This window comes from Gymnoscopelus braueri (genome assembly GCF_963280865.1).
Source record: "Gymnoscopelus braueri genome assembly, chromosome: 8".
Classification (NCBI taxonomy): Eukaryota; Metazoa; Chordata; class Actinopteri; order Myctophiformes; family Myctophidae; genus Gymnoscopelus; species Gymnoscopelus braueri.
The window spans coordinates 46558908-46571829 of NC_137609.1; the positions used below are offsets into that span (position 1 = coordinate 46558908).

General features: G+C 44.2%; 2 protein-coding genes across 6 annotated transcripts in view; both read left to right on the forward strand.

The window, feature by feature from the left end:
• pom121 (POM121 transmembrane nucleoporin) overlaps positions 1-1322 on the forward strand; it is a 357082-nt gene extending 355760 nt beyond the window's left edge. Inside the window, exon 15 of the transcript XR_013933546.1 lies at positions 1295-1322. The gene's annotated coding sequence lies outside the window, so the exon portion shown is untranslated. The remainder of the gene's footprint in view (positions 1-1294) is intronic.
• Positions 1-12922, forward strand: part of cux1a (cut-like homeobox 1a) — a 281900-nt gene that overhangs the window by 51699 nt on the left and 217279 nt on the right. The window lies entirely within an intron of this gene.

Here is a 12922-nt window from a genome sequence, read left to right on the forward strand (position 1 = left end):
AACTTGCTGGCAAAATCCTATGAATGTGCATAAAGGCTAGTATGGAGACGGATGTGAGAAGGGCTAAAATTAGAAGCACACACACACACACACACACACACACACATACACACACACACACACACACACACACACACAGTCACACACAGACACACACAGACACACACACACACACACACACACACACACACACACACACACACACACACACACACACACACACACACACACACACACACACACACAGCGTCTGAATCAGCATGTGGGCCGGCCCGTTTTTTTCCACATGGGATTGGAATGGGACGGTGTTTTTTGCTGACAAAATGTTTTCTTTTGCTCTTCCTTCCCTCGGCCTGTATGTTTTCTTGAGTTTCTCTCTCTCTCTCTCTCTCTCTCTCTCTCTCTCTCTCTCTCTCTCTCTTTCTTTTTGCGACTGTGTGCTTTTGGTCATGGTGTGGTAGACGGTGGCGGGTTTGATGTCTTAGAGAGTGTTATTATTGTTATTATTACTGAGTGAAATCATTTCAGGGAAAGCCTGGAGATCTGCTGACAGCCAGGAACCCAAGTCTGGAAGGGAGAGTCACCTGGCTTTAACCACTTGAGCCATCCGTATTCTGTGGGGGGGGGGGGGGCGTTCGCCGAAAATAGCAGATTTACAAGCTCACATCGCATTGTGAGCTTGTTAGATCGGCTATTTTTGGCTCAGATTTGGTGTAGAGTGAGAAAAGACTCAGCATTTTACTGTATCACTTTGTTTCAACATTTTATTCTTAAAGGGATAGTTCACCCCAAAAATAACTCATTTTCTATCGATTAGTCACCCCATGGAGACTTGAATGGATGGATATATTTGAGTTTTTGTCGCATTCCTAAGACAATAATTTGACAACCAGCAGTGGTTCCGGTAGGAGACACAAAGGAGACTCTTTGTTTTTTATTTATGTTTTTTATGCATGAGAGCCAAGTGTTTCGAACACATCTACAGTATTTCAAGATAAAAACACTGTACAGAATATGATGAAACTGTACCCTTAGTCCTTATGCACCGATGCACCACATTTGGGTGTTGGCCAAAAAGGGATGTCACTTCAAGTCTCCACGCACGCACAAAAATGCCAAACGCCAAGACACCAGTCTCCTCTCTCCATTCCACAGCTTACTATTACTGTACTGCTACTGTTTTCAGTGTGTAGTACATGCATTCACAGTGGAAAAACTAAAGAAATATACTGTATACTGTTATTGTGGTGGTAATTGAAACACTGTTACTGGTAGACCACGATGCAACGCGTAGCAGAGCTATTAACCCATTAAGACCTGAGGCCGATTCTGCAAATGTCTTCTAAATCCTAACAGTTTTATGAAACACTTATGTTTGTTATAATATCAGTGGTTCTCAAACTTTTTCATGTCAAGGACCACCCAAAATGTGGCCGCGGACCCCCCCATCTCATAATATTTAGTTCCAGGGACCCCCAGCAACAAAGATATGAGCTACAAATGTTCGCTATAAAAAATATATGTATTCAAATAATTTGCACACATTTTCATGATTTTTCAAAAACAGCAGATCTACAAGATCATAGTGTGGCACTCGGTGCCGCGCTATGAGCTTGTATATTAGCTATTTTTGAATAGCTCAAAGTATAAAATAATGGTTACGGTGGTTCAAATCTAAAAATGACAGATGCTTTCCTGGTCTTAATGGGTTAACAGCAGAAAATAGAGCCTTTAGAGCATATAGTTAGTAAACTATGGAATTGGGACACGGCATAGGTGGGTTGCTGGGTGTTGGTTCAGCGACTTCCCATGTTTATGGAGTTATAATTAGTCTCGACTGAAACCCAAGACCATGCCAGCCACAGGGCTCCATCGGTACCAACCCGTCTCCTTATAGATTTCTAGGGCTATAGTATCTGGTTGCCCTCGTTAACACATCAGTCAACACATTGGCGTATGTTTGCGTTTGTATCCCCCCTCTCGCCTCTCCTCGGCCCGCCCCGCCCGCCTCCCCTGCATCCACCAGATGAATTCCAGAGCACCGTTCCCATTTCCCCTCTCCGCTCCGCCTGTCCTCCCCTCCTCTTCTCCTCCTCTCCTCTCCTCCCCCTCCTCCTCCTCCACCGCGCTCTCCCTCCGCCTGGGCCTCAGAGGAGGAGGAGGAGGAGGAGGGAACCGCCGCGGTTGATTGATTATCTGTTGGAAGCCATTTCTGCGGCCCCGGGGAGACGAGCGAGCGGCACGGCAAACACCGACCCCTCCCCCACACACACACACACACACACAGCCCCCTATCTGTTCCTGTCTGCTAGGCCACTTCACATTAACCGACGTTTGGTTTAGACCTTGACATTAACACACCGCCCCTCCCCACCCCCCCCCCCCCCCCAACGACAACCCAGCACGACGGCAACAACAGCGACACCAGAACCAGGCAGAACAAAATGAGCAAAGTGGCGACTGGGCGCCAAATGATGGCAAATTGGAGTCGGTGGTGCTTGGTTTTACGTTGTAGACTGTGGTGTTGGTAGTGGTGGGGAAATGCACCTTTTACAGCTTGGCCGTGTAGGTGGTGAGCCCGATAGATAGATAGATAGATGATAGATAGATATAGATAGACATTTATTGATCGCACGGGGGAAGTTCAGTCACCAGAGGCAGCACAGCTGTTAAGGTACAGATAAAGGGTTAGAGAAGTACTGTACAGGTACAGCAGGGTGATAACTTCACAATAAAAACATCATCATCAATAATGAACAATAGTGAACGGCAGTATAAACCCTGGCCTATAAGGTGTAGCCTGCATTATGCAGACCAAAATAATACACACAGTCACAGTGTTGTCTCAGTATCAGACCCTATGCTGAGGAAAGTACATATAGGCAAACTGCATACAAATAGTATACTGTCTGTCTGTGTGTCTGGGGCTGATCTCGCAAACTGATCCTTAGAGTATCGTTGATGTCGGGCAGAAAGCTCTTATCTCCATATTCATAACTTTTTGTGCTGCCCTACGTGATCGTACTACAGCGTCACACGAAAGCATCAATAGTAGCAGATCAAAACGCGGCGTGAAGCGCCACATTTTGAACTTGGCGATCTGCTACAATTTCTGCAATTTTTTTATTTTAACCCTGAAAAGTAACTGTTTTGGACATATGAGGTTTCCACCCGACAGAGACGACGCGATGCCAAGTATTTCGTCCCCATCCCCACTTACTGTAAATGTATCCGGCTTAGCCGCGGTCTCCGGCTAATTCCGTCGCAAACGCAACACATTGATGCATAATGTTGTAACACAAGAAGGCCCTGCCAAGGCCAAGTTTTTGAAACCACTTAAACCCCTATACGTCATTGTTGGTTCTTAAAGTGGGGTCTGGGGACCCCCAGGGGTCCTTAGGGGGGTACCAGAGGGACCAGGGGGTCCAATTTTCTATATTTAAAAAATAATAATTATATATTTTTTATTACAAAAATACGATTATATAGCGCGGCACGAAGTGACGCGCTATATAATCGTATTTTTTTTTTGCAAATCTTTGAATATATATAACATTTTTAACTCAAATCTTTGCTTCTGTGGGTCCCTGGCAAAATATTTTCCAGATGGGGGTCCGCGGCCAAATACATATCATTTTGGGAGCAAAAAGTTGTTGAGCGGAGTCCCTCAGGGCTCTATACTAGTTGCTTTTCTGCTGCGACACGTTGTGAGCTTGTCGATCTGCTATTTTCTGGGAAAGTCTTCCCCTAGAATATGGCTGCTCGGGTTCTTCTCTGTTTTACTGTCCAGCACAGCAGAGATGAGATGAGGAAGAGATTACGGGACAAGCAGTCACAAGTACAAAGACTATAGATTTGAGCCTGTGATTATATTGGGATTACGTGTGTGCCCGTGTGGTAATACGCACACAGAGGAGCGCTCCTGGCGGGCCTCTTGTTTTGATCATTTGCTTAATCTGTCGGTGTCTTCGATATGAAAATGTGTTGGTTATTGTATCCATAGCAATAAACGTCATTGGATCCTCCTGCGGACGTAATGTGTGTGTGTGTAACCTAATCTGCACTTTAATCTATGATCAGTGTCCACTTATGAAACACAACTATGCAAAACAAGGGCACCCTTGAGGTGCGCATATTTGACCAGGGTCCTTGACCTATGACTCGTAACCACTTTCAACCTCATGGCGTTCCCTTGTAGGCAGTAGGCACATCGTTTTCCCATGCGTTGTGAGCTTGTAGATTCGATTAAAAAAATGTCAATATCTTCACATTTGTCGTACAACAAAGTATATAGGGCTGTGGTGTTTTACTACCAAATCGCTTCCTCTGTGAGATTTTGACTTACAGATGTAATATTATGACGTTTGTGATGTGCTGATGTATTTAAGTCGACAAAAAAAGAGACGTATAGGCCTTCCAAAGACTTCTTCAGAGAGTGCGGATGATTCTTTCATTGTGTATAATTGTCAAGAATCTTCACCCAGTTTAACCTCAAGACTGCCCTTTGAGCTGAGCGCACCTTTCCCTTGAAGTGAGTTTCTCAGAGCAATAGTTCAAGCCAGCGTGACAGTTTTGAATGGAGCTCCATCATTAGAAAACTGAATGCTCCTCTCCTCTCAAGTGTTGTAAATCTCTCCCTTTTTTTCTTAGCTTTTTACCCCTTTTTTCACCCCAATTTAGTAGTTATGACAATTATGTCCTCCCCACACACATTTCTGTGTGTTGTCACTGCTGTTGTATCCTACTGACTCACCTGCCAGTAAGGAGCCCCCACCAGGAGGATGTAGAGCCTCAGTCTTACTCTTCCCGCCCAACACTCCCTGCTGACAGGTGCCGCCCCCCCAGCCCGTAGGATTAATAATTACCACCCCTTCCCGCCTGGCCCGGCCCGGCTTTCCTCCCCCGAAACACGGGCCAATAGGCTCTATGCACCTACTAAGCAGCCATTTTGGAGAGAAATTGGGCCTCTTCCTTACTTCCTTCACAGGTGTTACCAATGATTCTAATGAAGGCTCTGTTCCAATTTAGTGTAGCACAGTGGTTCTCAAACGTTTACATTTTCAAGGACCCCCATAGCTCTCAGAGTTACACACCCGTAAGGGGCCATTTGGAACCCTCTCAATTTGAGACCCACTAATGTAGCAGAGTGTTTATACTGAGCCAACAAGCACAATATCAGCACCCTGACTCTGTTTGACCGGAATGGAACACAACCTTAATCAGCATCACCTGTGAAGGAAGTAAGAAGTGGCCCAATTTCTTTACGATATGGCTGCTGTGCATAGAGCCGATATTGTGTTTGTATATAGACACTTGACAAAGCCGGATGCACCAACGGTGGATTCGAACCCCCAGACGCCGTGGTAGTGGGCAGTTACCTTACCGCTGCGCCACCCGACCCCAGCGCCACGTAAATCTCCTTTTTTGCTCATCTCACAAAATGGTGTGTTGTGAGAAGACAGCCCTGTGCAAAAGAACACAAAGACATTTTAACGTTCTGTTGGACTGTTCCTGTGCGTTTATTTATTTATTCGCCAGCTATACTGCGGTCTTTCTCTTCAAGCCGGGGTTAACTGAACTTGACTCAGGCCTTTTTCATCCATGGGTGTGTAGGATGGAACTCTATTCTCTTGGAAATGTCCTTTTGCAAACAACCGGCTGAGGCTGACAGTTAATTTAGAACAACAATGCACACACAGGGTCAGTACACAGCACAATGGAGCGTAACAGCAGTGATAGAGCTTATTATGATCTAACGATCCTCTCTGTGGCAGTGATGGGGGATAAGTAATGTCATTTTATATGGACTAGGTTTTCTTTCTTCTTTCTTACTTCTTAAACTTGTGGTTCGGGGGGATATTGTAAGTGATTCCCCCAAAAGATTGTATTAATAATATATATTCTTAAATGTATTTTTTTGCTTTATGTATTTCTCATTGAAGCCAAGAGGCAGAGCGAGTTACCAGGGTTACTGAAAATCCCAAATTGCCAACATATCCTTTAAAGTCGTGGTAATCCTCTCAATGCCAGTTTAAGGTTAACTTCAGCCCCTTCAAGTCCAGTCTGTTTAACTGGACTTGAATGCAGTCACCTCACGAACCAAACTCCTCATAAGCTGTTTATGACAAACAGTCATAAACGGTCTCTTTAAACATTTTATTTTATTCTATTTGGCATTGATTACAGCCTACTATTTCTGATAATCAATCCAATCAGACAGAACAGCGTGTGTGGACACACACCAGCCTCTTTTATAGAAGTGAGTCTTTATGAAAATAAGATGTTAACCACCATAGCCAGACTGTTCGTATTATGTACTGTAGCAGTGGTTCTCAAACTTTCTTTTTAATTTAGTGCATATGATTTGCCTCCCTCTTTTGTATACTGTGTATTGCAATGATAACGAGTAGTTGTCATAGAATCCCAAGGCACACCTGGACTCGTCTCACGGCACACCGTTTGGGAACCACTGGCCTAGAATCGTGTATACGGGTGGGGGGGAGTTGGCTTGCGCTTGTTATCTTCTTGTGTTTTGGTACTCTTGTTCACATGCCTGTTATACGCGGAGCTCGCTTTGTCAAGACGCGATCCTGTGATGTCGATACGAGCCTCTCCTTTGTACGCGGAGCGAAAAGAAAACCCAAACAAAGGCTGAGTTTCACGGGGCTCTGACATGACCCAGAAAAGGAAACCTGAGTCTGACCACATACCACACTCTACGGCGCTATACCCGCCCTCGCCGCCGATTCAGGAAGTGCGCCAGCCTCCTCCTCCGGAGAGAGACGAGACGAGATACTGTAGGCGAGCTATACAGTTCTCTGTTTCTCTATAGTTCACCACAGTTACACACTGTCGATACTTCTACAACTACAAATACTACTACTACTGCTACTACTGCTGCTGCTACTGCTGCTGCTGCTGCTGTGACAGTACACCCACGCCAGGTTCCCATGCCTTAGCCTATTTACTCGGCTTGTGTGTGCAACGCTGTGTCTTCTGTTTACAGTACACACACACACACACACACACACACACACACACACACACACACACACACACACACACACACACACACACACACACACACACACACACACACACACACACACACACACACACACACACACACACACCACTGTGATAGTGAACAGGCAGGCAGGCAGGCAGGGGTGTGGGTGGAGGGTGTAGAAGTTGCTGTGCCAAGGTGAAACGAGCATGAGGGCAGAGCCCGGCGCACATGGTGCAACCTTGCCACCGCCGTGACCTAAGCCACCCACCCACCCACCAACCAAACCAACCGCTGATCCACACACGTTCACACACACACACACCGCCAATCCATCCACGACCGCCGCGGCTCGCCCGCCCGACCCACTTCTGGTCTAGTCGAGATAGTACCCGTCTGCTGCTCATGCTCGTCTGCTCTGTCTAGTCGTGACCCCCCCCCCCCCCCCCACACACACAGACTCTCGAACACACACGCTGGCAACAACAATGCCTGTGTGTTGTCTCCCTTGTATGCGCCGTAAACAAACCCCCCCCCCCCATCCCTCCCACCCCCACCTCGCTGCTCACACTGTGCATTCCTTGTGTGTTTTGTGGCTGTGTTAACATTCAATAAGGCTTCGGCATCATAATTAATGGCGTGCATAGGCCGTAGCAGTAAATACACCCCGTCCCCCCCGCCCCACCCGTCCCCCCATCTCCCCACCACCACCCCCCCGCATATTAAAATGCTAATGCATGGATGGCAAGGCTGAGGGAGCACAGAGCCGCCCCTGTAGCATCAGATAGCATCGCAGAAAGTTCTCCTTTCATATAATGCTGCACTTTGTTCTCTTTTAACTTGTTTGTTGTTGGGGAAATAGATCAGAATGTTCAAACTCTGTTAAGGCAGCGATTACTTTGGTGTCCGTGTCGTTATAGGTGGAAAACTAAATACAACGATTGAAGTTTGTTTGATTTAGTTTTTTTAAATGTGTATACTGTATATAGGCCTACATAAAGAATTACTAATTTTATATTATGCTGTTTTCACTATTTTTGAACAATTGTGGAAAAACTTACAGTACAATGACATGCCCACAATCGGGAGGCCAGGTTGATAGTGGTTCATTGTATCTGTGGGTTTTATAAATATTTTATGATCAATGAAACTAGTAACAAGATCTTTTGTGACTAAAACTAAATAGGATCTATTGTGAGGACCACAGCTTATTTTTCCTGAAAAGTAGCGGTTTTAGACATACAAGCTTTTCACCCGACAGCGACGATAATCCTGAAATGAATCCATACGAGGCCTCTTGCTTTTCACAGCTGAACCTGTGGAGGTTTGGGGACGTTGTTGCTAGATTTCGCGAGAGAAATAAGCAACCAGGTCTATGAAAACAAGCCCAAAAGAAGCGACTAACACATGAGCACTTTAAACCTTGACGCATCAACACATCGACTATTTGAAAAATAAATCTTGGGGAAAAAGTAAAAAATCAGAAATGTTTTTTAAACATTCTAACTACACAAATCTGGTACGGGGGTCCCTGGCACAAAATGTTTTAAGATGGGGATATGGGGATATGCGGACAACTACATTTTCATTTGGGGGTCCTTGACATGAAAATGTTTGAGAGGAAGCAAGCCCAAATAAGCAACTACACTTTAGAAACCAGCCCAAAAAAACGCAACCTGCAACCAACAATATTTACAAGCTACTTTACAGAAAAACGAGCCCAAAGTCGCTTATAATAAGCGGACATGGCAACGCTGCTTGCGGACGGTGACCAGCCCAAACACACAGGGATCAGCAACGGGACACTGTCAACATGCGACTGTGTTTAACCGTAGCCTACTTTCTCCCCTTTTTTTTCCTCCCATGATGCATAAAGCATGCCTGATTACTCCAGGCCTACAGTATCACCACTGATCTAATCTCTTTTGGCAGTTACAAAAAAAACAATAGTGGCCAGATCAGCAGAAAGATTATGATGACGGGGAATTCACTGAGGGGGCTTGGGCCGTTTGTTTTTCAGCACACAAACACGGACGCTTCACTCCGATTATGGCGAAAGATTGACTGTCTCTCGGCGGACGCGAGCTCATTACACTAATCTTTAATCGATGTGCTTCAGCAGAGCTGAACTGGAATAAGCTGGTGGAATTGGCATTGACGACCCACCGCATAATACAGCCTATAAGTACCCGATAAACTACCTGACAGCTTCCGGATGGTTCCTGCTTTTTTTATTGTTGTTTAAATCTCTGGTCAGGGTTATCAGCACCTGTCATCAACCTCACTGCTTCTTTACAGCTTGGTTCTGAAAGAGGTAGCTGTCTGTCTGTAAGGGGGTCTGTCTGTGTGTCTGTCTGGACTGGAGCTAGTCTCACAAGCTGCTCGTGGACCGATCGACGCCACGTTTCTTGGGCACACAGTCACTAGGGCTGGTGTGGAATCCTACACATTTTTGTTAACATATCGTCCCATATCGTCGGGAATAAACTTTGTATTCTTTGTAATGGAAGTCAATGGGTGTATTTTTCATAATGCTCACCATTGGTTCAATCTGTGTAATCGTTGATGGGCCGAATGGATTAATTCAGTGGTTCTCAAAGTGGGGTCCTGGGACCCCCAGGGGTCCTTGAGGGAGCTTCCAGGGGGTCCCCAGCAAAATGAGGAACACTTTAAACACGTACAGTAGGCCCTATTTTTTACGTTTTTGGCTATTGGAAAATACCAGATGCTTATCCTTTCTTTTAAATAATTCTTCTCCTATTGGGGCACTGACACAAACTCTTTTCAGATGGGGGTCCGCAGCCAAATACATGTTAATATGAGGGTTCTTGACGTGAAAAAGTTTGAGAAGCACTGAATGAATTGATGTGTATGTACTACTAACATACATCTTGGAGCAAACAGGCAAACAGAATACGTATATTATGTATCACCTGCATGGCTGCAATACATGTGCCTGGCAACAACACCTATATTTAGGCTGGTCCACATAGGTTTGAGGCTGGAGACACCGTGTACTGTGCATGTAGCTTGTTGTTGTAAGTGTGAATGTGCCTTTACAAGCACCCAGCCATGGTGTTTGATAAGCTCTACAACAGCTTGGGTTAGATACTAGAGAGTATAGAAGCATTTCATCACCACGTTACCACCATTAGACCAACTAGGGCGTGCAACAGTTAATCGAACTTATCGATTAAAAAAAAGTAATCGATTTGAATGAAATAATCGATTTTCTATAATAGCAGATCTACCAGCTGACGGTGCATCGTGAAGCGACACGGTGTGACCTTGTAGATCGTCTATTTTGCTATTTTCCCACAACACTGCTATATGGCAAGGATCGATTATAAAAAAAATTAATTAGATGTTTTGTCTTTAGATTTGTTATATCGTCTCAGTCGGGAGGAAACCTCATATGTCCAAAACTGTTACTTTTTAGGTTTAAAATTCAAAAGTAGCAAACGTAGCAGATCTACAAGCTCGAAATGCGTCGCTTCGCGCTAGATCTGCTACTTTTCATAGCTACTTTTGTGTGACTGTAGTATGATTATTTAGGGCATAAATGTACGAAAAAACAGAGGTTTCTGATCAACAGCAACTATATTATAGTTTTATAAACTTACTTCTCCATTATTTGATTAATGAAAAAACTAATCGTTAGCCTAATCGATAAGAAAAGTATCGATAGTTGCAGCTCTAAGACAAACTGTCTCTCCTTCCCTGGCCTTTCTGTTGGGTTCCGGTCGTAACACTGAGGCAAAGCAGAAGACACACACATCCTGAACCTACTAGGCTGGATCAAAACGTCAACATGATCAAAAGAAATACAAAAATCTGCACACCAGTGTCCTCTCATTTGCAAAGCGTTGCTGTCGGGCAGAAACCTCTAATTTCCATATTTGAACTTTTTTCGTAAATTAAAGGAGGAGTTCACCCAAAAAATGACTTATTTTCTATCAATTACACACCCCATGAAGCCTTGATTTCATGGATTTATTTTTGATTTTGTGGCACAATAATTTGATGACCGTGTGTATTTCCGGTAGGAGACACAAATAATCAACTTTGTGTCTCCTACCGGATACATTAGCCGGTAGGAGACGGGAATCAAATTATTAGTTTAGGAATGCGACAAAAACTAAAAAGAATCCATGGATTCAAGGCTTCATCAGGGTGTGCAATTGATAGAAAATAAGTCATTTTTTGGGTGAACTCCTCCTTTAACGCCCTACTTGATCATACTACAGCGTCACACAGAAGCATCAACAGTAGCAGATCCACAAGGTCTTTCGAGCTTGTCGATCTCTTACTTTTAATACTTTCGATTTGAATCCTGAAAAGTGTCAGTTTTGGACATATGAGGTTTCCGCCCGACAGACTGACGGAGGATTTATTAGGTAACGTTTCGAGCCACCGTTCTCCTCTCCAGTCCTTCCACTTGTAAACCCTCCCACTAGAAAGCTAGCGTGTCATTTCTTTAATTAGCTGCTGTGTAAACTGTGGACAATTTTTTGAAGGATAATGTGGATATCACAGTGAATGGAAGAGTGCACCAAAAATTATAATCCGCTAAAAAGGTTCCCCCCCCCCGTCCCGTCCCGTCCCGTTTGCCACCATGGGCCTGTCCTTCCAGCCGCCCCACATCCTGTCCTTGAGGCCCAATGGCTTATCTCTCCGCTGTAATTGAGGGAAAACTTAAAACGCCTTTTTAGTTTTTTTTTCTCTCCCTCCTTCTAAACATTTCTTCTCTGAATGCTGTTTGATAAAATAATTTTCATCATTTTTTGATTTGAGCTAAAAAAGCATTATTTTACACTTTGGCTATTCAAAAATAGCAGATATACAAGCTCATATGAGCTTGTATATCTGGTATTTTTGAAAAATCGAGAAAATGTGTTCAAATTAATATATTTATATTCTTTTAAAGCACATTTTTAACTCAAATCTTTGCTTCTGATGGTCCCTTGAACAACATATTTTGAGATGGGGGTTGGCGGCCAAATACATATCATTTTGGGGTTCCTTGACGTGAAAACGTTTGAGCACCACTGACCACTGTCAGAAAACTGTCGGGATTTAGAAGACATTTGTAGAATCGGCCTCAGGTCTTAATGGGTTAAACCACTTTCACCCTATTTTGGCCATATCATCAATTTTCAAAGAATTTCCGAAAATTCCAAAACATCAAATTTCATGCATTTCCCGCCCAAATTCCAAAGTCTTCACAAAAAATGTCAAAGTATGCAACATATCTGAATATACGTTTTGGATAGGATTTTCTTATCCAGAGGGGAGGATTACTGCTCCACCCAGCGCCTGGCTGCTCATATGCCTCAGAGCTGAGGAGTTAAGTGTCTTGCTTACTTTGAAACGTAGACTGGGCCAACCTTTCAGTTCTCCACCCACTCAGCTACAGCTGCCCTGTGGCTCATCATGGTTCCCTGGGACAGTGGTTCTCAAAGTGCGGTCCAGAGACCCCCAGGGGTCCTTAAGGGTGTTCCAGGGGGTCTCCAACAAAATTAGTTTGACCACTTTAACTTTATACTGTACATCGACACTTTTTTTTTAATTAATTTTTTTAAATTTACATTTCCTAGGCTGTGTGTTTTCCACTTCCTGTCGATTTGATCCAATGAAATCCAATGAAACTGGTCAGATGACCAATGATATCCAATGAAATCGACAGGAAGTGGAAAACACACAGCCTAGGAAACGGGTGAATAGGGTTCACCTGTAACAAAGTATTTTCAAAATGGGGTCCGCTGCCAAATACAAATTAATTTGGCGGTCCTTGACACTGCACTGTTCTCAAACTTTTTCATGTCAAGGACCCCCAATTGACACTTATTAGCCCGCGGACCCCCATTTGAAAAGATATGCCAGGGACCACCATAAGAGAACATTTTTACGGCTCTA